General features: G+C 58.7%; 1 protein-coding gene across 1 annotated transcript in view; it reads left to right on the top strand.

Annotated features, from left to right (window-relative positions):
- The first annotated feature begins 1,391 nt into the window (after positions 1-1,391).
- Positions 1,392-27,692, top strand: part of Rbfox3 (RNA binding fox-1 homolog 3) — a 139,200-nt gene continuing 112,899 nt past the window's right edge. Inside the window, exon 1 of the mRNA XM_090351319.1 lies at positions 1,392-1,495. The gene's annotated coding sequence lies outside the window, so the exon portion shown is untranslated. The remainder of the gene's footprint in view (positions 1,496-27,692) is intronic.

Raw genomic sequence — 27,692 nt, 5'->3', positions numbered from 1 at the left:
TTTCTCCACCCTCTGCGCCCACCCGCGATGGAGAGACAGTGAGAGTGTGGCCTGGCTTTCTCGTTCCGTGTATCATCAGACTTCCTCTTGCCCTCTTTTTGAAATCTGTTCTTTCCTTGCCCTCCTCTGCTGGGGTCCTCTTTGTCTTGGAAGCCCCCTGGTGTGCCTAATTCCCAGAGGCTGCCAGCCCTGGAGGCAGCCAGCCCGACCATGCTCCTCGGACCCGGCCTGAGAATCGATTCAGAGAACGATTAGTTACAGTACAGTGGCTCTGCTAAGTGTGGCATTTTGCTTCTCGGTTATTGATACATCATCAGAATTGAGAAGCGATTGTCTGGAAGGGGAGGAGGGCTGCGCGAGGCCCAGAGGGGAGGCTGGGAACAACGGACCTGCACCCCTCGGGGCGTCCAGAATCCGCAGTGGCCAGATTTAGCTGGAGCCTCAACTCCGTCTGCCCCTCTCAAGACGTCCAGGGGGATCCAGGCTGAGGGCCGCAAAGTTCTCATCCAATGGCTTCAGGCCCACCAGCGCCCCCAGCACTCTCCTCCCCTCACCCTTCTTTGATAACAGGGCTTGGGCACTGCCCACCCCACACCGCGGGGACCTGGGGCTGGCAGAGCATGACACAGGCTCTCCTGGTTCTCTTGACAGACAAGGTTGGTTCTAGGACTCCGATTTGAGAAGCCGAACTAGCGGGAGTCAGATAGATTGAGAGGTTGATGGAGAGATGATAGAGCTGAAAGACAGGTGACGGAGGTGAGGTGATGGATGTGATAAGGGGCGGATGATAGATGACAGGTGCCGGGTGGAAGACATGAGAAATGATAGAGGCGGTGGACAGATAGACAGGTAAGTTAGACAGACAGGTGGATGGGTAGGTAGGTAGGTAGCTATCAATGGATGGGTGGATAGATGGAGAGATTGGTTTTCTACTCCTGACTCACAGATTTGCCACATCTGTACTTGGAATGAGTATGGAGGCTGGCACACCAGGTGCCGATAGCTTGAGATAAGGTATTTTCTCCAGAAAGCTTGTTTTGCTCTTGGGCCGTAAGCTGGCGGCGTGAAGCTTGTGCAGCCTGCCTGGAGGCTCCTCGCTGGTGACCTGAGCCCACTGGAAATGCCCAAAGCAGTCGCTAAATACCGTCACAACACATTTCCGGAGGGTTTGGGGTTGGCCTGGGTGGGTGGCTGGGGACCAGAGCCGGCCTCTAGCTGCCGCTTCCTGCCTGCTAACGCTTTCTCCCTCCGAGCGCTCGGGAGACGCGGTCCCCATGGCTCTCTGGCCTGTGATATTTTTAATCAAGCGCGGGGGACAGTGTGTGTCTGATGCATTCCAGATATTCAGAGACTGAACATGATTTCGTTCTGTTTTCTTTTTAAAAGGCAGCGTGAAGTCAGAACTGCCCGAGGGAAGTCTGCCGGCCGTCCCTGCAGCTGCTCTGCAGCCCCCTTTGGCGGGCACCTGTCCCCGAGCTGCCCCTTCTGCCATCAGGTGCGTCTCCGTTCGTTCGTTCGTTCGTTCGTTGGTTCGTTCGCCTCGCGCTCTCTGCTCTGTCTGGGTTCTCAGGGGCCTGGGGCAGCCTCCATTGTGGGGCGGTGTGTGAACGGGGCTCAGCCAAGGGAACTGTGCTCTTCAGCAAGGAGATTAGCATCTGCTCCCCCTTTTTGTCCGCACCTCTCAGTGTTTTCAACCTGCCCTTACCCAGTCCCTCACTAAAATGCAAATCAGTGAGTGTATAATAGATAATTAATATACCGATCAGCCAGCAAGGGAGGTAAGTAGATAAATAATTTTAATTATCCTTGGGTTGCCCATAAATTCCCTCACTGCCTCTTTATTAAACTCTCTGTTTACAGGAGTCATTTATATTCCATGTCACTGTGCCAGTCCCTCCCCACCTCCTCTGTGGCTCCAACCAGGCCTGACCCTGTGGGGGGGCACAGACACTCCACGTGACCAGTGCCACTCTGGGTGGGGAGGAAGGCTTTGCCCAGGTGGCAGGACTGCGTGTCCGGAAGGGGACAGGCTCCACTGCGGAGGCAAGGCCTCCCTCCTCACCCCCCTCCTTCCCGTCCCGAGGTAGCTGGGAGCCTTCATTGCACTTGGCACCTGCGCTGCAGGTAGGAGCTCGGCCTTCTCTCCAGGGAGGCCTCGCCTATTAATAGCCCTGGCCGAGGTTTCCTGGTTGCTTCCAATGCCAAGAGAGAAAGTAGGTTAATAAATATGAGAGACGCGTCCACAGATGGCCCTGGGCCCAACTCCCTCCGAGGCTGTCCAAGAGTCATGGCTGGTGGGGCGCCAGACGGGGCAAGGGTTCCCTCCACGGGGAGCCCCTCCTCCGGACAGAGGGTCCTGGGGTCCGGGGCACTGAGGCTGAGCAGGGGTTGGGCAGTGGCTGCCCGGGTGTGTTGGAAGCGTGCTGGGGTGTGGAATAAGTGGGATGGGATGGTGGCAGAAATGTGCCAGAAGTGGGGTAGAAGCGGTCCGGGTGTGGTGGAAGCCAGAAGCAGGGCGGGGACGTGGTGGAAGTGGGCTGGACGTGGCAGATGGGGCTGCGGCTGGTGGAGATGCCTCAGGCGTGACCGTCGTCTAGGGGTGGCCGACAGGGATGGCACGTTGTCTGGCTTCCTGCCTCCTCCCGTCGCCTGGAAGGTTATGTGGACGGCATCTCAGGGTGGCCCGAGCGCCTCCATACCCACCAGGTGTCCTGAGGCCTGGATCTCACGAGAGGAGTGCACGTGGCGGGGTAATCAGTGGGGAGAGAGCCGCCGTCAGGGTGGGCTGTGTCTTGGGGTATCAAGTGCATGGCCTTTCCTGCTTGTACCTGTGCCTTGCCCATTCCACTGGGCTGTGTGCATGGACGGCCGCCCCCCTCCTGACCGGTCAGCAGCCGGCTGCCCACAGGCCCGCGTCCGGGAGTTTTCTAAGAGCACAGGGCCCGTCAGGTGCCTCGGGGGCCCAGCTGCTGGAAGTGATTCAGCCCATGGGTGGAACCCCTAACAAAGCAGGGTCCTGGCCTGGGACGGCAGCATGTGCTGACCCTGGCTTCCCGCCTGCCCAGGAATAGATACTGGACGTGCACAGGTTGGCATTGGCAGTTAGTGGGGGTGTACGCTCGGGTCATTTTGCTATTGTAGGGCAGCTGTTTGCCCAGGGCAGCAAGAATTAGAGCTGAGCAACTGGAAAAGCCGTTTGAAGTTTCACACTCAGTGGAATTGAAGTCTGAAAAATAGCCCATCGGAGGCTTGCTGCCCTTTCAGGAGTTTGTTTAGCTCAAGCCACGCAGTCTGCCCTGGGCCTTCCCTGGCCCACACAGGCGGAACGGGAGGAAGCAGCAGGCTCAGGCAAGATGGAAAGAGCTGACAGGCTGCTTCAGGGACAAGATGGAAAGCCACCAAGCCCATTTGATTGTGTCCTACCCAGAGCTGGCCAGTGGCCAGGAGCTGAGCTGTGTCTCTCAGGCAGCAGAGGCCAGAGCACCTCTTCTGAAGTGGAGAGTGTGGCCCCCCCATCCAGCCATCTCCCTGCCGGTCAGGTCTTCTCCTTCTTCTGTGGATGATTTTAGGATTTCTTATCTACTTTGAGGTAGGAGGGAAAGGAAAAAGAAAAAGTCAAGGAGAATATCAGACACCCCCCAGTGCACACTGTCAATCCACCCATAATTCCTGAGGGCTGGGCCACCCACCTAGGCCTCCCCAACACACACACACACACACACACACACACACACACACACACACACACACACACACACACTGGCAAGAGCATTTCACCAGCTCCTATCTTGTCTACCCCAAACTCTGGGGCCAGAGCAATACTTCCGGTGCTGTCAGAGTCCCTGCTTCTCCCCCTGCCCTCTACTGTCGTGAACCACTGCATCAGAACAGGAGCCAGGCTGGAATGGTACCCATCCCCAATCATGGGGTCATGGACAGCAGGCAGCTGGGATTGGTGAGGGAAGAGCTGGGTCACAGGGCGAGCTTCACCCTGCACTGACAGGGCAGGTAGGGGCCCTGCTCCACCACAGGGTCCGAAGGCCTTGGGGAGGAGTCGTAATTATCCTTTAGAATTAAAGTGAACTCTTTGTCTTTATACTGCTACCCAAGCGAGACATGTTCCTCCCGGACGGAGACAAGAAAAGGGAAGGGCGCGGACACTGGCTGCCGCTCACCCGGGAGCGAGGATGCCTGTTCTCTCCGGCGCTTTCTCTACACTGGGACATACAGAGCGCATTGCAAGGGCAGGGTGTGCTGTCTGTGGTGTTTTTCATCCCACTTTGGTGGCGGTGGCTGCCTCGTGGTGTTCAGAAGCGTGTGCAGGGCATTGCCTGCTTTGGGTTGAATCAGTTACTTCACTGCATGGCAGGCCATTACTTACCTACCCCCCCCACACCCCAGGCCTGCCTTCAAGTCGGAGGCCTGCATCGGCCTTCCCTCCTGTTTCCCAACCCCAGGTTGCCCTTCAAGAAGCCGGAAGATGAATACACAGGAATCGGGTAGTCCATTAGAGAGCAGTCTGCAAACATGGAGCCGAGGGGCTCTCTGGATCAAGGCTGCCTGGGCACCAGAGCTCCCTGCAGGGCAAGGCATCCTAGCTCCCATCCTGACTGCCCTCACGGCCCCTCTTCTGTCATGGAGGTCTCTCCCAGGTCTCCCTCATGCACGTATGGCACACGTATGCACACACATGCACATTTGTGCCCACACAGCCACGGGCACACATACAAGCATGTGTGTAGATACGATCATACATGCAGGCGCACATGTGCACACAGGTGGTGTACATGCGCACACAAGTACAAGCCTGCACACACATGCGTGCACACCAGTGTGTGGGAGGAATCCCCTCTGTCAGCTGACAGTTTAATTCCTTATTAGCCGTGTCTGTGTATTCTCAGTCTGTTCCTTGCAACCAGTCCTAGGGAATCAACAATCATTTCTTACTAAAAGATAAAGGGAAATACATGTTGATGAGGTTGGAACGCGGTGGCCCCAGCCCGTGTGACTTCGTGTTGAATGAGACAAGCAGGAGGCCTTGGGAGAGAATGCGCTGAGGGGCTCAAGAGACCCCAGGTCCCAGCCCTACAATCAGTGTCCACAGGTCTTGCGCCTCTGGCACCACAGGTGGTGTCAGGTGTGCCATCTTCCCCGGCCAGTTCAGCTGCAGGCCAGCGGGAGCCCCTGTCCCCGCAGGACCAGCCAGAGGAGCGGGGCAGAGGCTGAGCAAAGCCTCTGTGTGTGGAGCTCCTGGGAGGGCCCAGCCGGCCTCGGGGCTCACAGTTCTGGGGCTCAAAGCCCCATAGCAAGGTGCAGGCAGGGGCGATTTTTTGGAGACCTAACAAGTAACAGGCCATGTGCGGCTCAAGTACCTAGCTAAACATGCTGGGGGAGTGAGGTGTGTTGTCCCTCCGTCTGTTGGTCCATCGGTGCCTTCAGCTCCTCTTCTTAGAGCACAGGTCAGACAGAGTCAGGACGGACTGTGATGATCTTGTTTGAACTTAACTGCCCCCTCCCCAAATGCAGTCACATTCCGAGGCCCCGGGTGAGGACTTCAGCATGTGAGCTTCCAGGAGCCACCATCGTCGTCACAGGGTGTTTCTGAGCTGGGGGCTGCCCCGCCTCCCTTGCTTTCGGTGGCATCCCCGTTTAGCCGGCCACCTCTACACCTCATGTGGCCTCCGGTGGCCCTGTGCTGGGAGGCCGCTCCTCGGCCGCCTGGCTTTGCAGCGGTGCTGAATCTAAACAAACATGTCTGGTCCCAGCCTTCTGCTCTCCGGCCTCTGTGCCCGCAGTCTGCAGGGTGTGCGGGTCAGACAGCGCCGCCCATCGATCGCTCTGCCAGGACAGCGTGTTCACGTCTGTCCCGGCTGTCACTGTGGTCTCGGGTTTCCTGCATGCCCGTCTGGTGGAGAAAGCCACGCGGCTCTCCCCACCCCCATGCCACAAGCGGGGGGGGGCATGATGGCAGGACAGGGGGCTCTGAGCTGGTGTCCTGTGGGCCGGGTGTGGTCTGGGATGACTTGACAGACCTGGACAGCATGTGGTGACACATCGTATTTGGGAAAGCACTGACGTGGTGGGGTGGTGACCACGGCACCTCCACATGGCGCTCAGCGAAACACGGGCCGTCAACCCTCAGTACCTCTGCCCGTGCTGTGTTCCTTGTCTGAAGAGCCTGGGTCTGCTGATGTTGAAGCCAGGCAGGCCCTCCTCCTGCCCCTCCAACTCCCTGAGCCCTCTACACGGTGCTCTTGACCTGGCTCCCCTCCGTGGGGAAGCCAGAAGCCGCGCTGATTCACATACGTCTGGGTTCAGAGCTGGCACCCGGTGAGGCACCTCTGAAGTAGGGTGGCGGGCCCTTTCACGTCTGGTGGCACCCCAGGACCCTTGCTCTGCCTGTAGGAGATGGTTTTGGCGTCCTTGGACTTCTTGGTGAGCCTGGCTTGTGTCGTGTGTACTTCTCATTGCTTGCTTGCTCCAGCACGCCATGGCATCGGGCGGCGAGAGGAGAAGCTGGCATCAATGCGGACACCCCTGGATGTGCTTTTTGGTCATAGCCAGCTTGCTTCGTGTGTGGACCTGGCCTGACCATGCGGGTGAGGATGGGACCGCAGGCCTTCCTCTCCACAACCACTGTGGAGCAGCTGGGGCCGCCAGGAAGCACCCAGGTCTGTTGGCCCCGGCCACTTCCACTGGGCCTTAACTGCTTCTTCCTCTTCTTCATTGGTAGGACTGGGGCTCGAACTCGGGGCCTTGTGCGTGCTGGGCAGGCACCTTCCAGCCCTTTGTGCATTTGCCATTTTCCAGTAGGATCTCCTGTCTCTCATAGCCAGCCTGGGCTGCGATCATCCAATTCTGGTTCCCACGTAGCTGAGATAAAAGGCACACGCCACCATACCCAGCTTTCTGTTGGCTGAGATGAGTTCTCATGTACTTTTGCCGAGTTTGGCCTTGAACCTCTGTCCTTCCCGTCTCAGCCTCCTGAGTAGCTAGGGTAACAGGTGTGAGTTACTACACTGGGCATGTCTCGGCTTCTTGCAGGCCACTGCAAGGTTCTAGGGATGGGTCAGCATGGCCAGCTGTGATAAACGTGTGAAAACATAACTTGGGACAGACACATTCAGCCCTGGCTGTGGCTGCCCTGCTCTGTGGCTGCCCTGCTCTGTGGCTGCCCTGCGCTGTGGCTGCCCTGCTCTGTGGCTGCCCTGCGCTGTGGCTGCCCTGCTCTGTGGCTGCCCTGCGCTGTGGCTAGCACTGGGCCAGGGGACAGCTCTACCAGATTTACAAGTTTTTGTTCCACCCAGAAAGAATCCAGAGCTCAGCCTGGTCCCAGCCCTGAGATTGCTGGGTCTCAGGGGTGCTAGGGATGGCCCCAGGAACTCACATGGCCAGGGAGAGGGGGGCTCCCTGTAGTGGGCACCCCTTCTGGAACTGTGTGAGACTCCAGCTCTGGCTGATGGCTGATCTAAGGCCAGGCAAACAGTGGAGGAAATGAGCAATCATACAGCAAGACCAGATCAAGAGCAGAAAACCACTCCCCAGGAGGAGGAGGGGAAGAGGGGAGGAAGGAGGAAAAAGGAAGAGAAAGAAGGGGGAAAGATGGAGATGAAGAGGAGGAGGGGAAGAGGGAGAAGAGGAGACAGCTCATAGTTGGTGGGAGCGGCAGTCACGCGGGACCCATGTGGATGCCAGAATCCCAGCTCTGTCCTTTGGAAAGGAGACAGACAGGGTCTTCTCTGGCTGCCAGGGCTCCCCCTCCGGTTCGTGCTTGTCCTGGGCCTTGAACTCAGGGCCTGGGCTATTTTGCTCAAGGCTAGTGCTCTACCACTTGGGCCACATCTCCCCTTCCAGCTTTTCAGTTGGTAATTGAAGATCAGAATCTCACAGTTTTCTGCCCCAACTAGCTTTGAACCACAATCCTCAGATCTCAGTCCTCAGAGTAGCTGGAATTACAGGCGTGAGCTACTGCGCCTGGCTTCCTGCACTTCTTATGTGAATTTTTTTTAAATATGTATGAATGCCATGAAGTCTGCCCGTGAGGTAGTGAAATCTGGCACAGGTGATTGTTACATACCAAGATGACTCTCCTAAACCCATCAAAAACCACTAAACCTGTGTATGTGTGTGTGCTGTATATGAATGTAGGTATTGTATGTGTTTATGGCCAGGGAAAGGGGAGAGGGGTTCAGTTTTTATTTAAAATGTTGCTGATGGCAGGTCATTTTGTAAAAAGTTCTTTTGTATTTGTCTTTTCAAGCCTGCGCACTGGGGAGCCCATAAATTGTATAGCTGTGGAATCTGCTGTGTCAGCAGTCCGGGAAATGACATTAAGTGCAACAAAAGTCTCTCTAATTCGCCTCAATTCTGCCTCTGCCCTCCTCCAACCCCTTCTTAACCGCCCCAGACCCCTCGAGCTGCAGCCGGACAGCAGGGGCACCCACATGGTTATCGGGAAGTCCTGCAGCTGGTCTGTTCTTGAAATCTCATTCCTGGGGTGTTATTTACACACCACATCCCTTCGCTGTGCCCCCATCACACACACACACACACACACACACACACACACACAGAGGCTATTCGCTGCTCTGGCCATCCTCAGACACGGCCGCTCTGTGCTCCGGACACTTTCCCTTGCCCCTGTGCTGAGCTGTTTCTCCGTGGACGGACGGCGTGCGCTGCTGTGCTGTGGGGAGCCAGGGCTAGTGTGGGTTCTGTGCGGATGACCCTGTGGACACACCCAGCTTCTCACTCCTGGACCCTGCGGCTTGGAGGTTGAGTGGCCTGCCCCCCCCCGCCCACGGGATGTCCCCCTTCCCATGAGCTGCACATCACTGGCTGCCACGTGTGCAGAGTGGCCAGGACAGCAGGCATTCCCCCCCCCCCCGCCGCCACGCCAGATTGTGCAATCCACTTCCCTCCTGCCCTCCCCACCATGCAAGCCTCGAGCAAAGAAATCAAACGGGCAGCCCTGCCTCATCCCCATCTTGCTCCAGTTGCCGGGTCTGGAAAACCAGCTGTGGTGCACGCATTTCCAGCGTGGAGGAGTTAGTGAGGAGGGGCGGACAGCAGAACTCATCTGCACACTGCACAGCCCGCAGGCAGTGTGCCAGGTAGAGCCCACGGCCGCTGAGAAGATCTCCAAACGGAGCACGTTCCATGGTGGCCGCCGCCTCCCCTGAGAACCTGCACCCTGGGCCGTGTGGAAGAGTGGCGGGGCAGCGGGGATGGCAGCTGATTTTGTCTGTGATGGGATCTCACTGTCACCCAAAGAGAGGCTCTTCCTGTGGGGCAAAACTTCAGGAGGTTGTTCTAATGAGGAGTTGGCAGGGCACGTGTTGAAATAAGCAATGAGCACTCGTGTGGCAGCAGCGTGGCGTGGACCACGGTGAGCGGGAGCTGCTTGCAGGGGGTCAGGCAGCGCCGCCTGGCTTGAGGCGCCGCCCCCCCCCAGACGGGCAGGACCCTGCAGGCCTCTGTCTGCCCTGAGCTCTTGTTCTCCCCACACTGGGCCCTTCACACACTGGAGGTGCCCGAAGGGAGCTCAGGGCTCGCAGTGCCTAGAGGGCGCTCTACCACCTGAGCCATACCTCCAGCCTGTCTTTTGCACTAGTTATTTTTGAGATAGGACCTGGCTTCATGACTGGGCTGCCCTGGTCACATGCAGGGGTGACAGTTCTTGTGTCCACATCCCCAGCCGCTGTGCTTCTTCTGTAATTAGGACCCTAGGACACTGCTTAACGTGGCGTCTTGAACCCCGACCCCGCTGAGCTCTGCTTCCCAGGAGCTAGGGCTGCAGGCTGGAGCCCCCACACTCAGCCTGCTCCTGTGTCTCCAAGAACCCAAGTGCCTGTGGAACAGGATACGGCTTCCCGGGCTGGGACTGGACAGAAGTTAGGCCCTGGGACCTCTAGCCCAAGGCTCTGCCGAGGGATCCCAAGAGGGGAGCAAGGCTCTGGGGAAGTGGCGGCTGGTTGGAAAGGAGTAGAAAATGGGCTCTTGCTCTCCTGAGCACCAGCTTTCATCTGGGGGAGGGTAGAGAGCAGTACAAAGACACACCGCTGGCTTGGGGGCTGGGAGGGACTGGGAGGGGGGCCTTGCTTCCCACTCTGCCGGTTCTGCTCTCCAGGGGCTTCCCGTATGAGAGCAGAGGGTAATTGGGGGAAATGGAGGCACGGACGGATACAAAACCCAGTAAAGCCAAAGCAAAGCTTGAAGGGTGGAACTGACTTTGACACCAACTCCCAAAAGAAAAGGGCAGGTTCGGAAACGAAGTCTGTGTGTCGCTAACTTTCCTACCGTGAAGGAAATAGGGAACCTGTATCCCCCCCCCCCGCCTTGTAGCCCTGCGTAGGGGATCAGAACATGGCAGTTGGAGGTCTCTGGTGGCAGAGCTGAGCAGAGGAAGGATCTTTTCTAAGCACCCTCTTCCCGTGGCCTCATTATCCCTGTCATGGGGAGAGAGGGGAGCGGGGACGGGACTGGCCAGCCCTGACCTGTCCTCCGCTGCTGCCAGCACTTCCCGTCAGGCCGGGCACAGCTCTGGGTGCCGGTGTAAATGCTGTGTTGTGCCCTTTAATTTCCATCCTCAACCCATGTTTCCTGGGCACCTGCTGTGTGCCAGGCCCCTGCTAGGGGCTTGGTGTTAGCAAGGACAGTCCAGAGAGTGTGTAGGTAATGATGCTTTCTGGCGGGGACAAGGGTGAGACTTCCCCCACCCTGCTTCTCCCCCTTATACCACCTGAAGAGGGTCCCTGGGGGCATCTTTCTGGGGTGCAGACTCTGCTCCTGATGGATCAGAGTGGGCCATTCGGCTTGGGGGAGGGGAGGCGCTGCTCCATTCTTCCAGCCAAGAGCTTTGGCAAGGTGCGACAATAAATCCCCAACTTGGAGCCCAGAACGGCACACACCACTCTACTTAATTACCAGTCCTTTCGGCAGGGAACTCACACAGCCCACTGCTCCTCCCCCACCTCCTCCCGCCAGCCCAGCTGGTAAAGGTACCCCAAATCTAAAATGTGGCGCTAGAGGGAGAGACGGAGGTGGGGCGGAGGGGAGGGATAGGGAGCTTTTGCCTGGGGTACATAGCCCCCCCCCAAAAAATCACCTCACAAAGGAAATCTGGGCAACCCAGGGTTGAGAAGCCTGGCCCTCGGAGCCACTATTTGTGTGATTGATTATAAAACTTAATTCATTCTCCTATTCCTGGCCTCACTTTGGCTGGCTAAGTGCAGCTCTCCCTGGCTGGCCTCTCCTCCAATTCCTCAATCCTCCTGCCTCCACCCCTCACCTGCCCTGCCCGGCAAGCTCCTCAGCCCCTCACTCGGGCATGGGCTACATGTGGGAGAGGACAGCACGGGGCGGGGAGGGTAGAGGGCACCGCAGCCAGGGTCAAGGCATGGCAGGATTGATTTGTACATACATGGAGACACCAGTGTAGCCGGCGAGCTGCAGGCACCTATACTTGCTTGTCTGCCTCGTCAAGAGCCACAGCTCCTCTGGCTTCCTTCCACAAATCTTAATCCTGAGGACTGTGTATTCCTTGGAGGCCTGACCCCAGGGGGTCCCTAGCGAGGGTCCTTTGTGCCAACCTCAGATCTGCCCACTCTCTGCTGGGGGGCCCTCCCCTGCACGGAGAGGGTGTTGGGGCAGTACCCACAATCATGGCTCCTCCCTGCCTCCCACGGGGAGCCCCCAGCCCCACCCATGGAGAGTCCCGGCTCCCGTTCCCCAGGGCAGGAGCCCAGGCCCCCGAGGCTGAGAGCGGTGGGCAGCCTCACGGGAAGATGCCCGCATGCAGGTACCGGCCCTGTCCACAGCGCTGCTCCTGGGCACGGGTCTATCTGGCCTCGGTGGGCCATGCTTTCTTCCCCTGCATCCCCTCCACGGTGCCCTCAAGCGGCTTCGTGGTGGCCCTCACCTCACGAGTTTGCCCTCCCGGGTGGCATACCCCCTGCTGGGGTACCACCACCCCTTATGAGCTGGACTGTCCACACCTGGCCTGAGCTCCCAGCACCTCGAAGGGGAATTCCTGACCCCCCTGGGAGCCCCCTCCCCCTGCAGTCGAGGTCCTCTGGGAACTCACCTGTGGGCACCCCACGCCCCCCATCCCGCCCAGCTCAGGGTGATTAGTTATTTTTAGAAATCGATGGCATCACTAGAGGAAGCCACCAGAGGGCCGTTCTTCCAGCTCTTACACAGGGAGGTGAGCGATCCCCTCTTTCTATAACTCCTGACACATAAAGATGAAGCACACCGCTCTGGGGGGAGTTCCGAGCGGGCCGCCAAGAGCTGGGCGGCAGCGTGGGGTGGCAGGGGCTGCGTGGGGGATGATCTGGGGCAGGGCAGGGCCCTGGGCTGAGGGCTGCTGAGAGTGAGCTGGTAGACAACACCGGAGCTCACCACAGGCCCAGAAGACTGAGGGTCAAGCTGGCCTCACGACAAAGACCAGGGCTGGCTACAAAAGCCGTCCTGGTAGACCTCGGGGAAGAGGCCAGAGGGAGCTGTTATTTTGCTTTGGGGCCTGCATGGGGCCTCCCCTCGAGGCCTTAAGCCGTCACTGAGCTCTACACTGATATGTCTGCCTGGGCTGGCCTGGCACCGGGATCCTCAGACCTCAGCCTCCTGAGTAGTCAGGATGGCAGGAGTGACCTGCCAGTGCCCAGCCAGGTCTCACAGTGGGGACACTACGCTGGTGTGCCCCCCACCTCCACCCCCCAGCCCAGGGGCACGGCATGCAGGTGACCCAGAGGCTCTGGGATGGCCCTGCTGTGCTGCCAACTCCCACAACCTGCCATGCAACTGCAGCGCAGACAGGAAGGCTGTGCCAGGCCCACCAGTCAGGCCAGGGGGCCTCGCTCTGCCTCGGGGCTCTGAGGATCACAGGAGGTAGGGGATTGCAGGGTTCCAGACAGTGTGAGGATGACAGGAAGATGCCCACGAATGAGGTCACCCAGCTGCCCCATCCATGCTGCCCCCAGCCCCAGCCCTGTGGCTCACCCTCCTCACTCCCTGTCCATCCACACTGGACACCTCAGTGCCCAGAGGGAGCCGCTCCTGCTCTCTCAGGACGGGTGAGTGCCTGCCGGGAACCCTCTAGGCTCCTGGTGGCCTCTCTGGTGAGCTCAGATCAGGGGCGGTGTTGGGTCTGACCCACTAGCTGGACAGCTATTCTGTTTAATCCGGAGCTGAGCGGGATTGCGCAGTTAGAGGCTATAGCTACAGACTCCAGTGAACTAAAGGCAGAGACCCAGGAAATCTGGAGGAGAGAGCCACCAGGAATGTGGCTGGAGACGCACAGAGAACCAGGAGGGATGGAGCCATGAGTCCTCTGAGAGGCCGGGGGAGAAGAGAGGAGCTGCAGCCAGCTGTGGGGGGCCTGGAAGCATGGAAAGGAGGTGGCAAGAAGCTGGGGTGTGGAGAGAAGGATGCATGGGACAGCTCTGGCCGTGGAAGGACTGTCCTAGGACGAGCAGCCGTGAGTGTCTGCCATCTCTCCAAGTGGCTGAGTTTTGCCTGCAAAGCCTGCTCTCCAGGTCCATGTACTGACCACAACCATAGGAAAAATGGATTCAGTAGTGCTGGTGGGGTAGGGTTGGGAAGATGGCCTAGCAGAGCGTGGGGGAGTGGCTCAGAAGGGCTCACCTCGATGGACCCCACAGATAGGACAGCAAGGGCCCTAGGGTAGGTTTGGTGGTCTGGGAGTACGTGGACCTCTGGGGACTTACTCCATGAGCGGTGAGGCTCTGCTCATAGACTGTCCTGCAGGTGGTCGTCATGCTGTCCAGGTGCATGTGTCACCTGTCCTCTGTCTGTGGGAGCAGGAAGGTGGGGTCCCTGTCTCATGGTGGGTGTGGAGGCCTCAAGAGAAGCCCCGAGTCATTAAAAAACCATTGGCAGATTCTGTTACCCTACTGGCCCGTGGGTTCTGAGGGTGCCCCCTGGTGGTCGCAGCTGACCTCACGCTGCGTCAGGCTGAGGGGAGGGGCGGGGAGGGCGGGGAGGTCTGTGCAGACTCTCAGGGTGGCTCTCAGGAAGCCATCCCTGATGCAGCCCTGGGTTCTGCACAGCTAATGTAGCCTCAGGTGCTCGATCCCCCGTGGGCTCTGCTGGCTTTTAGAACCGGCTGCAGGGGAGGAGAGCTGGGGAGGTGACACAGGAGCAGGAGGCAGCCTCTCTCCTGTAGAAGAGGGACTCACGGCAACATCTGTGGGACTGGGCAACGTGGCTGCGAGGGTCTTAGGTCCTTGACGCTGAGGGGACTGCCAGGCCCTCCTAACAGGCAGAAAGTTCTAGACGGTTCCTGGTGACCCAGCACAGACATCTCAATGTGGTCTCTACAAGGCAGCCATGCACGCAGCCTGCGGGAGGCCAGCCGCCTCTGTCTGTCCTCCCTGCCCACAGAGGGCAGGCCTGCCCTGGTGAGCAGAACCAGTGCACAAAGGCAGCCCCGTCACTGCAGACCAAGGGACAGGCGAGTTCGGTCACTCCGTGGCTCTTCCAGCGGTGATTCCAGGACCCACTTGGACATCTGGTTATGGAAGAGCGCTTGCTTGTGGAGGCGCCCTGGGCAGGGCAGGCGGAGCGCCAGAGTCTGTAGAGCCAGCACTCCCTGAGGACAGCCAGAAGGAAGACCCAGCAGCCCAGGGCACATCCCACACTCCAGCAGGGACCTTCTGCTCCACACCACGCCATCTTCACCCAGGGCGTGGGGTCCATCCGCTGACCATGGTGTGAAAACAGGGGCCTGTCCACTTGGCTGGACTGAAAGCACAGGCATCGCTACTGATGGTTGCCCACGCTGGAGCCGAGTGTTGGCAGCCGGGCAGAGGGTGCAGCTGCCTTGTCCAGTGCCAGTCTTGCTGCGGGAGATCTCAGCTGTCCCCCACCCCGCTCCCCACCACCTCCCAGGCCAGTTTCAGCATTCCCATCCTGCAGGTGAGAAAGACTGAGGGTCAGAGGATGCTGGCATTCCTCCACAGTGTCTCAAACCATGCCCATCTGTTCACAAAGCTTGGGATCTTTCTAGAACTTCCCTCCTTCCCTCAGACTACCAGGGCCAAGAGAGGACAAAGCCTAACCTTGCCATCTGTCCAGCCACAAGTCCACAGGACAGCGACAGTGGCAGAGGTGAGCCCCTACCTCCCTGTGGCCTGCACTCTCTCCCCATGGCCACTGTAAGATGTCTGCTACCAAGTGTCCTGGATCCCCAAGGCTGGGCATTTCACACTTATTTTAATAACTTTCTCATTATTGCTTTTGTTTCATAAATGAAGACATTTAGTTTACATGTTTACTGTTATCCAGACATTACTCTGCCAAAACATTTCCTGAGCCCGAACAGCACAGAACCCTCATCAGTTCTCCAGGGCAAGCCCTGTCTCGGAGACGACAATTTTCTTCAAGGGGATGCCTGGGCCATGCTGGTTTATGCCTGTAATCCAAGCTACACACGAGAATGAGATCTAAGAATCATGGTTTAAAGCCAGCCTGGGCAGGAAAGTCCTTGAAACTCTTATCTCCAATTAACTACTCAGAAGAAACCACAAGTGATGCTCTGGCTTGAGTGACAGAGCACCCACCTTATATGAAAGAAACAAAAATGGATCGGGAGTGTGGCCTAGTGATAGAGTGCTTGCCTAGCATGCACCAAGACGGGGTTCGATTCCTCGGTACCACATACATAGAAAAAAGCCAGAAGTGGAGCTGAGGCTAAAGTGGTAGAGCTCTAGCCTTGAGAAAGTCCAAGGACAGTGCTCAGGCCCTGAGCTCAAGCCCAGGACTGGCAAAAAAAAAAAGAAAAGGAAAAAAAAAAAGAATGAAAGAAAAAAGAAAGAAGCAAAAGGATAGCACCCAGGCCCTGAGTTCAAGGAAAAAAAACCAAAATCCTCAATGGCCCAGATAAAAGTCTGTAGGCTCAGAGAACGCACTTCCTTTAAATGAGTGATGGGATTTCACGAACAAAGCAAAATCGCTTGGCTTTGAAGCAGCCATGCAGGTCTACGGTTTGATCCATGCTCTAGGCAAGAACGAGCCAGGTTGCCGCGCCTCTGTGGCGCTGCATCCTGCTGTAGGATGAGCAGGGTCCAGGCCTGATATTGGGGTGCACTCTGGGGACAGCGGGTCCCCAAACAGTGCTGGGCTGCTGGGTGCATCCCTCCGGCCCTGCAGATCTCAGGAGCATGCACCCCAGGTCTCACCTCAACTCTGTGAGCTTCCGGGCCCAGACACATGGAAACAGAGACATTGTCTCAACAGACAGAACTTCCAGGTGTGGGCGCTGCGGGCAGGAAAGCGTGCAGGAAGGCCAGTGGGCACCCCCACTGAGGCAAGCTTACCCCCACCCCTGCCACCATCTCTCTCCTGACCATGCCAACTCTCCAGGCCTGAGCTCCACACAGAATCACGCCTGCTGTGAGCAGCGGCTGCTGGTGGCTTCGGCTCTGGCCAATGTCCTAGACCTTGTTCCTCTGAGAGCCCCTACCTGGAAGGGCCACGCCAGCCCAGCTCTTGGGGTTCCACCGTGGGCTGAGGGTGCAGCCCACATACCTCAGACCCAGCACTGGGCCCCTGGTACTGTGCTGGGACACAGTCGACTTGGGGATAGGGGACCCCTGGGCTCCTCCAGTGCCCCGTGAGTGGGCAGCCCACCCCGTGCCCCCAGAGTCATGTATGCAGCAGCCCCCCCCACCATGCCACATTCTTCTTCCCTTTGTCAACCCTACTTGTGACTAAATAACCACAAAGCACTCCACGCCAGCCTTCAGTCTGGCACGAGCTGTGGGCCCAATTTACTCTCATCATTTTTCATTCTGAACGAAGTGAAGCTTCTGAGAGCAGGAAAGACCCCTCCTAAGAAGGGGAGGTGTCAGGGGGTCTCAGAGGGGAGGCGTGAGGATGCAGGCGTCCCCCCTGCTGCACTGGGTGGCAAGGGCGTCCCTGGCCTCTGCAGGCAGTCAGCCTCCCTGGGGGGGGCTTGTGTTCAAGAGGGCGTGGCCACCGCCTGCTCCAGACCAGCACCACCCCTCCGCCCCAGCCCTCCAAGCCCCCCGCCCCACAGCGCTGCTCCCATCAGCAATGAGCTGCAGAGTGTGTGGTCAGCACTCTCAAGGAACAAATAAAACTGCAACCCAGCCCCACGACCTCAGAATCCATGTCGCTCTCCAAGCCTCCTCCCTGCCAGTTCTCTCCCCAGAGACATTTGTCTCAGCAAAGTCCCCGGGCCAGCACAAGGATGACTGAATTAATGGGTTGACATGTCCCTCCGTTTGCAGCCTGATGGCTTGTTTATTTCCCTGGTGACCACACCCTCCTTCTGGCTCTGAGCCCCCAGTGGACACCGTGTGGGCCCGACCAGCTGTAAGACTAAGCAGATGCACTTAAATACAACACCCATGGCCCAGCCCTATAATCCCAGCTACTCCGGAGGCTGGGAGCTGAGGAGGGAGGTTCTAAGACATCCCCGGCAGAAAAGCTCCCGAGACTCCTAATGCCCAATTAACCAGAAAAAAAAAATTGCAAGTGGAGGTGTGGCTCGAGGACAAGGTAGCAGCCTTCTAAAACCCAGGCGAGTGAGTGCCCCTGAGTTCAAGACCCAGTGCCAGCACGAAACAAACCCAGACACTGAACCAGGACTGGTCAGAGGCTCCTGGTGATGGTCCTGTACTCGGGGGCCATGGATCGCGCTCAGAACTTCCTGTCCCACAGGGGCTGAGCCCAGGAGCCGCAAGGCCCCTCCAGATTGGATGCCATGTGTCCTGGCTATTCCAGCCAAGGGGACCATGAGCTGCTTGCTGGCAGGGGGCCACGGCCAGCACCTGGCAGGGTCAGAAGGGCTGCTGTGGACTGGGCACCAAGCCCGGTGACTCTGAGGGCTGGGGTTGGCAGAACCCAGCAGAGTCCAGGCCCGGCCTAGGCACGGGGAAGGCCCAGCAGGCTGGGGTCTGCACACTCACCCCTTCCCCACTGGCTAGGCAGGACATGGAGCCAGCGTGGGGAGGGGAGGCTTGCCTTTGGTATCCAGGAGGGAGACCCAGGAAATCCTGGCTTCCAATCCCATCTTCTGGGAGCCAGGAACACACACAGGCCTATGACCCATTCCATCGGACTGTGGGATTCCCACAGCTGGGCCACCCAGGCTTTGCCCAGAGCCTAGGCCTGAGCTTGTCTGAGCAGGAGCAGGGACTCCTCTCTCCTGTGATGATGCTTCTGCAATCCAGAGGCTCGGCAGGCCTCGGGGTGCATGGCAGGCCTTAGGGCGTGTGGCAGGACTTGTACACGGCAGGCCCTGGGGAATACTGCAGAATTCAGGGCGTGTGGCAGATCCCAGGGAGTGGGGCTGCAGGCCTGGCACTGTCCTCACCCTGACGGGCAGGGACCCCTGGCTGCTTCTTCACTTTGGGGGCACAGCCTCGGGCTCAGGTAAGGCAGCGTGTGTTCCTCAGCAGGCAAGGCCCCTTGCCCAAGTTGCCCCTTTCACCATGTCACATCTCTGACCAGGCGGTAAACCCAGATGTAGGGCTTAGAAAAAGTGCTCCCCACGGAGCTGTGGGGGGATTCCCTTAGTAGAAGCACCCCAGAACTCTGCCAAAAGAGCCTCCTCTCCTGTGAGAACCAGCCCACAGAGGCAGGCTTGGGGCCACCCAAAAGAGGGCACGGAGTTCTGATTTGGCACGGGCTTCCTGGAGTCCACTCCTGCCTGTTTGCCTCCCTTGCACTCTTAGCCAGCAGCTCAGTTTCCCTTTGCCAGTCCCCTGGCTCCAGGCAGCCCTCTAGGGCCCCTCCACAGACCTCATCACGGCCATGGCAGCTCCTGCTTGGCCACGAGGGTGGGCCGAGGCCCAGGGCAGCCCGGGGCTTGGGCTCCCAGGCCCTGTGTGCTCTGAGAGCAGAAACTGGCCAGGGTTGATGGATGGTGCTCCTGAGAATCGAGTGTGGCAATGTCTTCTGCTCTAAATTAGTCATGAAGTCTGATCCCACCAGCACAATTAGAACTCTCGACTAATGATTATTTATGGAGTTTGGAATGTGTGTTAACCCGATTATATTAAATATTAAACTCCGTTGTAATACTTATATCTGTATTTACAGTGTGAGGTGGTAGGGGATGAACTGCCACCCCCACTGGGAATCTTTGAAAAGTTCAGGCAGAGCCAGGGAGGCAGGGCCTGTGCTGGGCCAGGCATGCAGATGCCGGGAGAAACAGGGCCCAAACCCGTGCTCAGGGCAAGAGGGCCTGGGGGAGCCCTCAGCTTGTGGGGGACAGAGGCTCAGTCTTCCTCTGGCCCCTTCTGGAGTGTGGTATCCAACCTGCCCAGTATCCTCTGGCTGCCCACATGACCTCCAGACAGAAATGAAGCTGGCGCTGCCAACAGGAAGCCGAGAGCCCATGGGAGGTTGTAAGCCACATCCTGGAAGGCTCTGTGCTGGCGCTGTGTGATGGTGAGCGGCCTGTGAGGGGCCCACCGCCCTCAGCCTTGACTTTCTGGTCTCCTGCAAGATGGGCAGGAGTAGGCCCACCCTGCAGAGCTGGAGGAGGCCGAGGGGAGAGGAGGCTGGCTGGGGAGGCCGAGGGAAGAGGAGGCTGGCAGGGGGAGGCCGAGGGGAGAGGAGGCTGGCTGGGGGAGGCCGAGGGGAGAGGAGGCTGGCTGGGGGAGGCCGAGGGGAGAGGAGGCTGGCAGGGGGAGGCCGAGGGGAGAGGAGGCTGGCTGGGGGAGGCCGAGGGGAGAGGAGGCTGGCTGGGGGAGGCCGAGGGGAGAGGAGGCTGTCTGGGGGAGGCCGAGGGGAGAGGAGGCTGGCTCTACTCAGGGCTCATGAGGGCCTGGCTGGGGTGAAGGAGGCAGGGAGAGGCCATAGGTCCTGTGCTGAGACCATAACCTTGGGATTTGCTGGGTGATTACTGTGTGGTCATCACAGCCACGGATACGGATGAGGTGTATGTCCTGATGTGACATCTCGGGACACAGAGGCAGCACAGGTCAGTGGCTTGTGTCAGGGCACACAGGTAGCAAGCTGGCAGCCAGAGCCCCTCACTCACCACTCAGACAGGGGTGCACCACCTGAGAACGTCAGAGGACGGTGCCCAGACAGACGGGGTGGGGAGGTGGGCAGCTTCGTGCAGGGGTGGCACGGCCCTGAGACTCTGGCCGCCTCCATGTGGCTCCGGTGGTACTGGACGCGAGTTCCCATCTCTTGTACTTCTGAGGACGCAGGCCTGAGGTCAAGGCGTCCGTAGGGCAGAGCTGCAGTTTGGGTGAGGGGACATTGCTTGGCCTGTGGCCTCCTTGCCCTCCATTGCCTCTGTCGTCACCCCACTGCCTTCCCTGTGCACAGCTGGGCTTCCGCCTCTGTCGTCCCATCGTCCCTGTCAGAAAGTGCTGTGCACGGCGCATCCACAGACTCGGTGTCCAAATCAGGCTGTGTCTGAGGCTCTGCATGGACACGCGTGGGGAAGACACTGTCCAACCCAGAGATGTATGGAAGCTGGACAAAGAAGGGGTGAGGACAAGAGGGGCATCAGAGATACTCGGTGCCCAGGAGACCAGCCTGGCCCTCTCCTCCCTGCAGGAGGAGAGCCAAGGAGACGCATGGGCAGAAGGGAGACACAGGGCCCTGGGAGAGGGATAGCTGGAAGGAAGGAGCAGGCAGCTGGGCCGGGGGAACCCAGCCTCATCTCCGTGCCGTGGCTGGAGGGAGCTGGGATGCGCCTACAGCCTGTTGCTCTTGGGTGGAAGGGTGAGGGCAGAGGGGGTGGCCAGATGCTTGGTCGGCAAAGTCAAAGTTGGTTTTAGTTCCCATGGAGATGGCCGTGGAGGGGCTGGGCAGGGGCCCGGTGGCCAGGCAAGCAGCCAGCCCTGAGCTCGATGGAGGGCCAGAAAAACCTGTGAGTTGAACTTGACCTTTGTGGTGCAGAGCCCAGCACTCAGCCAGCAGGGGAATCAGGAGAGAAGTCTCTGCCATTCCTAAAAGAACCTTTTAATACGGGAAGTTTCAGGAATGGAGTGGGAGGGGAGGGGAGGAGGGCTGGGGAACCCTCAGGGCCACCACAAAGGCAACCTGGAGCTCAGACTGGGTCTGGTTGGATGGCCTGTAATCCCGGCAGCCCCGAGCACCACACATCCACACACACGGTGGCAGATGCGGAAGAGAGCCTGAATTATTCTCACCTGTTTATAATGCGGGGCAGCTAGAAAACAGAACAGAGCAGAGCAGCAACACAACAGCACCAACACACACATACACACACACACACACACACACACACACACACACACACACACACACACACACACACACACACACCAGGCCTGTCAAAAGAGGTGGGAAGAAAATGTCCGGAGGATAGGAGACAAACAGGTGGACAGCCAGGGCCAGAGACATTCTGACCTATGCAGCCTGAGTTCTCCCTTTTTTTTCTTTTTTCTTTTTTTCTCAAGGCTGGCACTCTACCACTTGCGCCACAGAGCTACTCCAAATTCTGTGGCTAGGGAAGCAGGTGGATTTGGAAGGCACATCCAGGGGCCATGTGGGTAGACAGTGGCCCTGGAGGAAGGCTGTATGAGGCTGCCCGGAAGAGGCTGGAGGCCCCTGGGGGAGGCTGCGGGAGGACTGCTCCCTCTTTCTGTGTGTTCCATCTTCACCCCCCCAACTGAAGCAGCCAGGATTTCATTCCTTGCCCTTTCTGGCTCCTCTGTGGCTCAGAGGAGGCAGATGGTCCAAAGAGTGGCCTCAACTCAGGTTCTAAGCAGGAAGGCTTTGAGCCCCTGGCCCCTTCACAGAGCAGCACGTGAAGAGCGGGGTCAGAGTCATGGCATTTCATAACGGAGAGGCTTTGTGCACCATCTGTCCAAATCTATCAATGTAACGAAACATTTGAGACCCAAAGAAAGGGCTCAGTGACAGATCCACTGCCAGGGCCCACACCTGTAATCACAGCTACTTAGAAGGAAGAGATAGGTGGATTGTGGTTTGAGACCAGCCTGGGCAAAAAGTTATCAAGACTCCATTTCAGCCGACAGGCCACGCATGGTAGTGCATGCTTCCCATCCCAGCCTCAAATAGGAGGGAAGAGGCCCGGGACAGCCTGGGAATAAACACGATCCTATTGGCAGAGCGTGGAGAGGGCATGATTCAAATGATAGGGCGCCTACCTAGCAAGCACAAGGCCCTGAGTTCAAACACCAGAACAACCAATAGATGTCACTCAAGTAACTCACCAAAGAACAGAACGTCCTAGACAGAGCCACGGGCAAACTGGATGCCACACCCGTGCCACCCAAGCACAGCCCCAGGGTTCAGGGATAGATCTGGGAAGCAGGTTTTGTTCAGGAGACCTCCTCAATCCCGTGCCAGCCACCAGGCCTGCACGGTCAGGGGCTCGAGTTCCAGAACACGCCTCAGAACTCACAGGGGCAGCTTTGGGAGAGGAGCATCTGGGAATGCATGTGCGGGGGCGCCGCCGGCACCGCTCACTGAGCAGGAACGCCTCAGGGTGCCATGTTGGTACCAAGCTTCTGTAGCCTACGTAGAGCCCATCCAGCGGTGAGCTCTGCCCTGTCCTTTCCTCAGGGCTGCTATCCCACACTCCAGCCCTCTGCTCACGGAGTGGCTTGTCCTGTTGTGTAGCCCACTTTTCAAAGCTGCAGGATGAAGCCCACTGGCCATCACCCTGCTGGCTTACAGAGACTGCCCGCCATCTCTGTGCTAGGAGCCAGTTAGCAGGCAGTCCCTGCAGGTCTAGGCTGGCAGCAAGCCCTGGGGCCTGAACACAGCCAGAAATCCATGCTGACCATCACAGCAAGGTCTCAGAAAGGTCCAGAGAGAGAACTTGGCTCCCAAAACCTTCCAGCAAAGCACAGGTTTCACCCCTGGCTGGGTAGGCAGGTGGGACATTAGCCAAAGACTCAGAAACAAGACCCCAGCCCTGGTGGGGGGTTGTCCTCTTGCATGGCATCCACCTCTACGCTGAAAGCTCATCAGCTCTTTGTATGATGGTTTGCACTTGGCATATATTAGGATAAAAGTCGAGCTGTGGGAAGGGACAGTGAGGACTGGCAGGAAGCTGGGAGACCAGGACCCGAGCCCGGCCATTGTCACCTGCAGTCCTGTCCTGGGCAACAGCTGTCCTGGGAAAGTAGGATCCATGCGCTGGTTACAGGGGGCCGCATTTCTGCAGTGCTCAGTTGCAGGACAGATTGACTTCCTGCCCCCTTGAGCAGTCTAGATGAGCCCTCAGCCTCCTCCGTTTGAATAATCGTATGCCGGGGTGAGGTGGGAGGCGGCCCCTCCCCAAGCCAGTCCTGCCTGAGTCACCAGGAACCCCCGGGGGGTGTCACCTGCCAGCCTGAGCCGGCTTTGCCGGCTGTGGAATCCTGGGAAGCAGTTTATAAGCTTACCTGCAAACTCTCAGCCCAGTAAATCTCCGGGACTCACCTAATGGAATTAGAAAGTCTAAAATAGCCATGAGCTTGAAAGGCGTGCGGAAACTAAGCTCTTTCTGGAAATTGGAAGTCACTCATATCAGCCGGGGAGACCCTGGAAATGACAGGCATGCGTTACCCCAAGGTAACGAGGTCAAACTGCTGCGGTGGGGAAGGAGCAGCGTGCAGGCCCAGGGCCCGCGCAGTCATTTACCTGACTGCTGCAGAGCTTCCTGTGAGCCGATTAGGGGAGGGGAGGCAGCCTGGCACTGCAGGTGAGCGGCCGCGAGAATCCAGTGCCCCCTGCCTCCAGCTGCCCGAAGGTAGATAATAGTGGCTGATCGCAGGGCCAGCCGCAGGGTAAGGCAGCTCTTGCCCTGAACACCTCCTAACCTGGACTCCATTTGAAGCATTCCTACAGGCGAGAGGGTTTGGGTCTTTGAAGATATTTGTTCTCTACTCTATTTTTTTTTAAATGAAGGGTCAGGGCAGCAGCTGGCCTGGTGAGCACAGCACACAGGACAGCTCCACGGCTAGCAGCGGGGTGGACACAGGTCAGCATGGAGCAGGTGAGGCGTTGGCTACTTTCCTGAACAGTGTACTGTTGTTTTTATAATAGCACTGAGCTCTTCAGCAAAGAGGAGTCCTCTGGGGGCAGGAAGTGACCCCTAAGCCTCCGAGCTCCCGTGGACAGAGACTTTCAAGCAAACCAAGGGCCAAGAAGAAACCGAGTCTGCTAGCTGAGCCTGTGCCTGGGCTGTGTGAAACTGGGTTCACCAGCCAGCCTGTAACTGGGCCCATCTTTGTTGGGTGGGGGGGGGGGGACCTAGGATGAAATACAAAGAGACAAGAGGAGGGACACGGAGAAGGACTAAGCTCCAGATCAGAGTATGGGCAAGGGGCCTGGGCTGCTACAGTAAATGGCCACAGACCAGACAAGGAGAGCCGATTCTCTCAGTGCTCCGAAGGCCGCGAGCCTGAAGTCAAGGTGCTGGCTGGCTGCTCATGCCAAAGATGTGGGGAGCCTTCTCCCCACTTCTGGCTCTGCAAGCTGCTGGCCTTCCCGGGTTTGTGTTTGGGCCACTCCCTCCCGTCTCCTCCTCTCTTCTTCCTGTGACTTCACCCCTGTATCTCTGCTTCCAATCCTCCCTTTTATTTCATTGTGTTTCTTTGCTTCTAAAGATGCCAGTTGTAGATCTCACGCCATGCTAAATCCAGGATAATCTCGTTCCGAGGTCCGCAATGTAATCATATCTGCTAGGATCTCTTTTCCGAAAAGGTGGTGGTCACAGAGTCCAGGAGCGGGCCTGCGGCGGTCAGTGCAGCCTGCACCACCTGTGAGAGCAGTCCTCACACATTTTCTCGGGGATACCCCACACGTCTGCAGGCCTGGGGCACGGTGGCCAGTATGGATGCTTCTGGTCTAGATGGCTTCCTGGCTAAACTAGGAAGCAGAAGAGGTGGTCAGAGTGGCCTTGGCGTCCAGTCCCTCCTAGCAGCTGCCCCCAGTACAGGATTGCGCTGCCCAGCAGGTAGAAACTGGCCAGGAAAGTGTGTGAGAGCATCAGCGTCAGCAGAAAACCCACTCACTTTGTCCAGGGTTCCAAACAAACAACATAAATTCAGAGTGCTACAGAATTTAGAAAGTGCCTATAAAACACCGACGTGCCCATGGATTGCTTCTGACAGGGGCTGGCCCCCCTCCAAACACCAGGCCCGGGTAGCGGGATAGAACAGAAATCAAAGGACGGTTCATGCATCTGGTGTTCTTGCTGGGGCCTGGGACTGTCCACAATCATCATCTTTTCAGAGCCTGGCGGGCTGCAGGGCACGGAGGCGCAGCTGGAAGGTGGTCCAGCCACCTTCCCAGCTGTGGGGTCGGGAAGGCAGAGAGGGCGCAGGGTCCCTCGGGGCTGTGGACCACCTCAGCAGCCCCAGACCCGCCATGCTGCTGGAGCTGGAGGCTCTGATTCTATCCAGCCAAGCTGGCCCCACAGAAGGGCCCAGAGATTGACCCTGTCCCCAGCCCGGGCGGCGATGAGGGCAGACAAGCGGAGCTTGTGTTCGTGACCAAGGAGCACGCAGGGGTTCCACCTGTCTCCTGCCCTGTGCATTGCTCAGACGGCGTCCACCCTTTGGGAAGGGGTGGTAGGACTGGGCCGACCGCCCCTGTGCCCCAGGAAGGGCTGCACCCTAGTGCTGGAGGCTGGGGTGGGGGAGAAGCACAGGCCCATGCCCCCCCCAAGCCCTCGGTGGTGACCTGTGGCCTCCCGTCCAGCCCCCGACACCCCCAGGGCGGGGTGTGATGAAGGGGCCCTGACCAGTGTGGGTGTGTGGCTCATTGCTTGCTCAGAGGACAGCGAGGCAGAGCCGAGTCCCACACAGGTCCTGCCACCCTGTGGCAGGGACACCACGATGAGGTAGGGTGTCCCGGGAGCGTTTGGGGCTACGGGATGGTGACTGAAGGCTCCCAGGCCAGCTTCAGCCAGTGCCTGCCTTTCTGTTGGCCGAAGGCCCTCAGGCACCACCCAACTTGTAGCTGGCTGCTGAAGCTCCAGGGTCTTAGCCCGTGGGCAAGGGAAGGCTTTGGGTGGAATGTGGCAGAAGCAGATGCCAAGAGTGGCCCCTGTAAAGCAGAGTCCTGAGCCTCCAGGCCAGGGTGTCCCCGCCAAGCTGAAACCCACCAGCTCTTCTTCTGGCTCTGTCCTCCCACTCCTGACTTCAGGTTCCCTCAGGCACGTCCAGAGAATAGGAAAGCTGCCCTTTGGGGAACAGGGAGGGGGCAGAGTAGTTTTTTTTTTACCAGGCTGCACATCACCGGTGGCCTGGGGAGGGGAGAGGGAGGAGAGCTCTGCTACCTACTTGCCTGGATTTGGTCCCTAAGTGGAGTTCGTTTGGGGTTCAGGGCATGTGCTGAGTCAGCCACTGACCAGGGAATGCAGAGGACCAGGCCCCTGGGCTGTGCTGGGGCGGGGAGGGTACTGAAATGTGAGCAGGGCAGCAGAAGCAGGGTGAGGCGTGGAGCGCTGGAGGCTGGATAAAGCCTGTCCTCGCCCCCTCCCCTGCCCTGCACAGCCTTCACACAGAAGCCCAGGTGGCTGGTGGGCTGGACTCTGTCGATGTCCGTTCCTCGTGGCGGAAGGGAGCCCAGCTGCCCGGCCACCCCTGGGACTACGTTCCCCTCGTCCTTACCGTGGACTCTTCCAAGCCTCAGTTCCCTGATCTGTGAAATGGGGTCCTGGAGGCTCCCTGAGGCACCAGGGTTGGAGGCCCCCAGAGCCTGGCATGGGCTAGAGCCTCGCTCTGGAGCTCTGGGCACCTGGGCTCCTCCGCTCTGGCTGCCTCCCCTCTCAGGAAGCCTGGGCAGTGCTCTGCCTCACCTCCTTGCAGAGAGCTCTGGCGTCCCACATGCACAACCCAGCCAGAGCCGAGGTCAGGGTTGATCCTGTGGCTGCTTCACCTTCTCCAGGTGGCTCCCCACGTGGCTGGCAGCCTTCCTCTCCTGCTCATGAGCCCCTCCGAGCTGCGGCCATGGACTGGTTCTTGTGGGTTGGCCCCAGTGCTGCCCCGCTGGGAAGATTGAATCCCACTCCCTCCCCTCCCCCCAAGCCCATGACCACCCTAGCTGTTGTCCTGCTGACCCTCGTCCCCTGCTTGGGACAGCAGCACTTGGAGAGAGAGCTGGGTTCTGGTGCGTCGTGAGCGCTCCATCACCAGCCTGCCGGAGCCGGGGCTCAGGATGCTCCTCTCCCAGGGGCATCCCGGGCTGTAAGGGTCTGAGCAGCCACCAGGCTGGCAGCCGGGCCTGTGGACAGGCTCACACGGCCATTCTCCAGCTGCTCCCGGTCAGCTGAGCTGCCCTCCTTCCGGGCAGAGCTAAGGCAGCTTCTCCCACGCGTTGCTGCAGGTCTGGCTAGCTTCATCGTGTTCACTGTAGAGAATGGGAGAGCTTCCTGGAAGATGGCCGCTCTCGGCACCCTTGGCCTTGCCTCTGACTTCCCATGGGCCGCTGGGTCTCGGGGTAGCAGTCCAGGCAGCTGAGGGCTGGGCTTCCCCCCCAGCTCGCGTGGCAGGCCCTGCAAGTGGACTCGGCTCAGAGCCACACTGCCTCTCCCCCCCTCGCCGCCCCACATGGCGGGTTGACCCAGACTGGCCCTGAGGTGGAAATGGCTGAGGGGAAGCAGAACCACGGGAAGATCAGGCCTGGCAGAAGCTCCTACCGGCACCGGCTGCAGGCCCGGCAGCCTGGCGTGAGGGTTTGCAAGGAGAGAGCTA

This window comes from Megascapheus bottae, chromosome 17 (assembly GCF_031878675.1).
Source record: "Megascapheus bottae isolate mThoBot1 chromosome 17, mThoBot2.hap1, whole genome shotgun sequence".
Taxonomy (NCBI): domain Eukaryota; kingdom Metazoa; phylum Chordata; class Mammalia; order Rodentia; family Geomyidae; genus Megascapheus; species Megascapheus bottae.
Note: the sequence above shows the minus strand (reverse complement) of the source record. Positions and strands in the feature narration are given on the sequence as shown.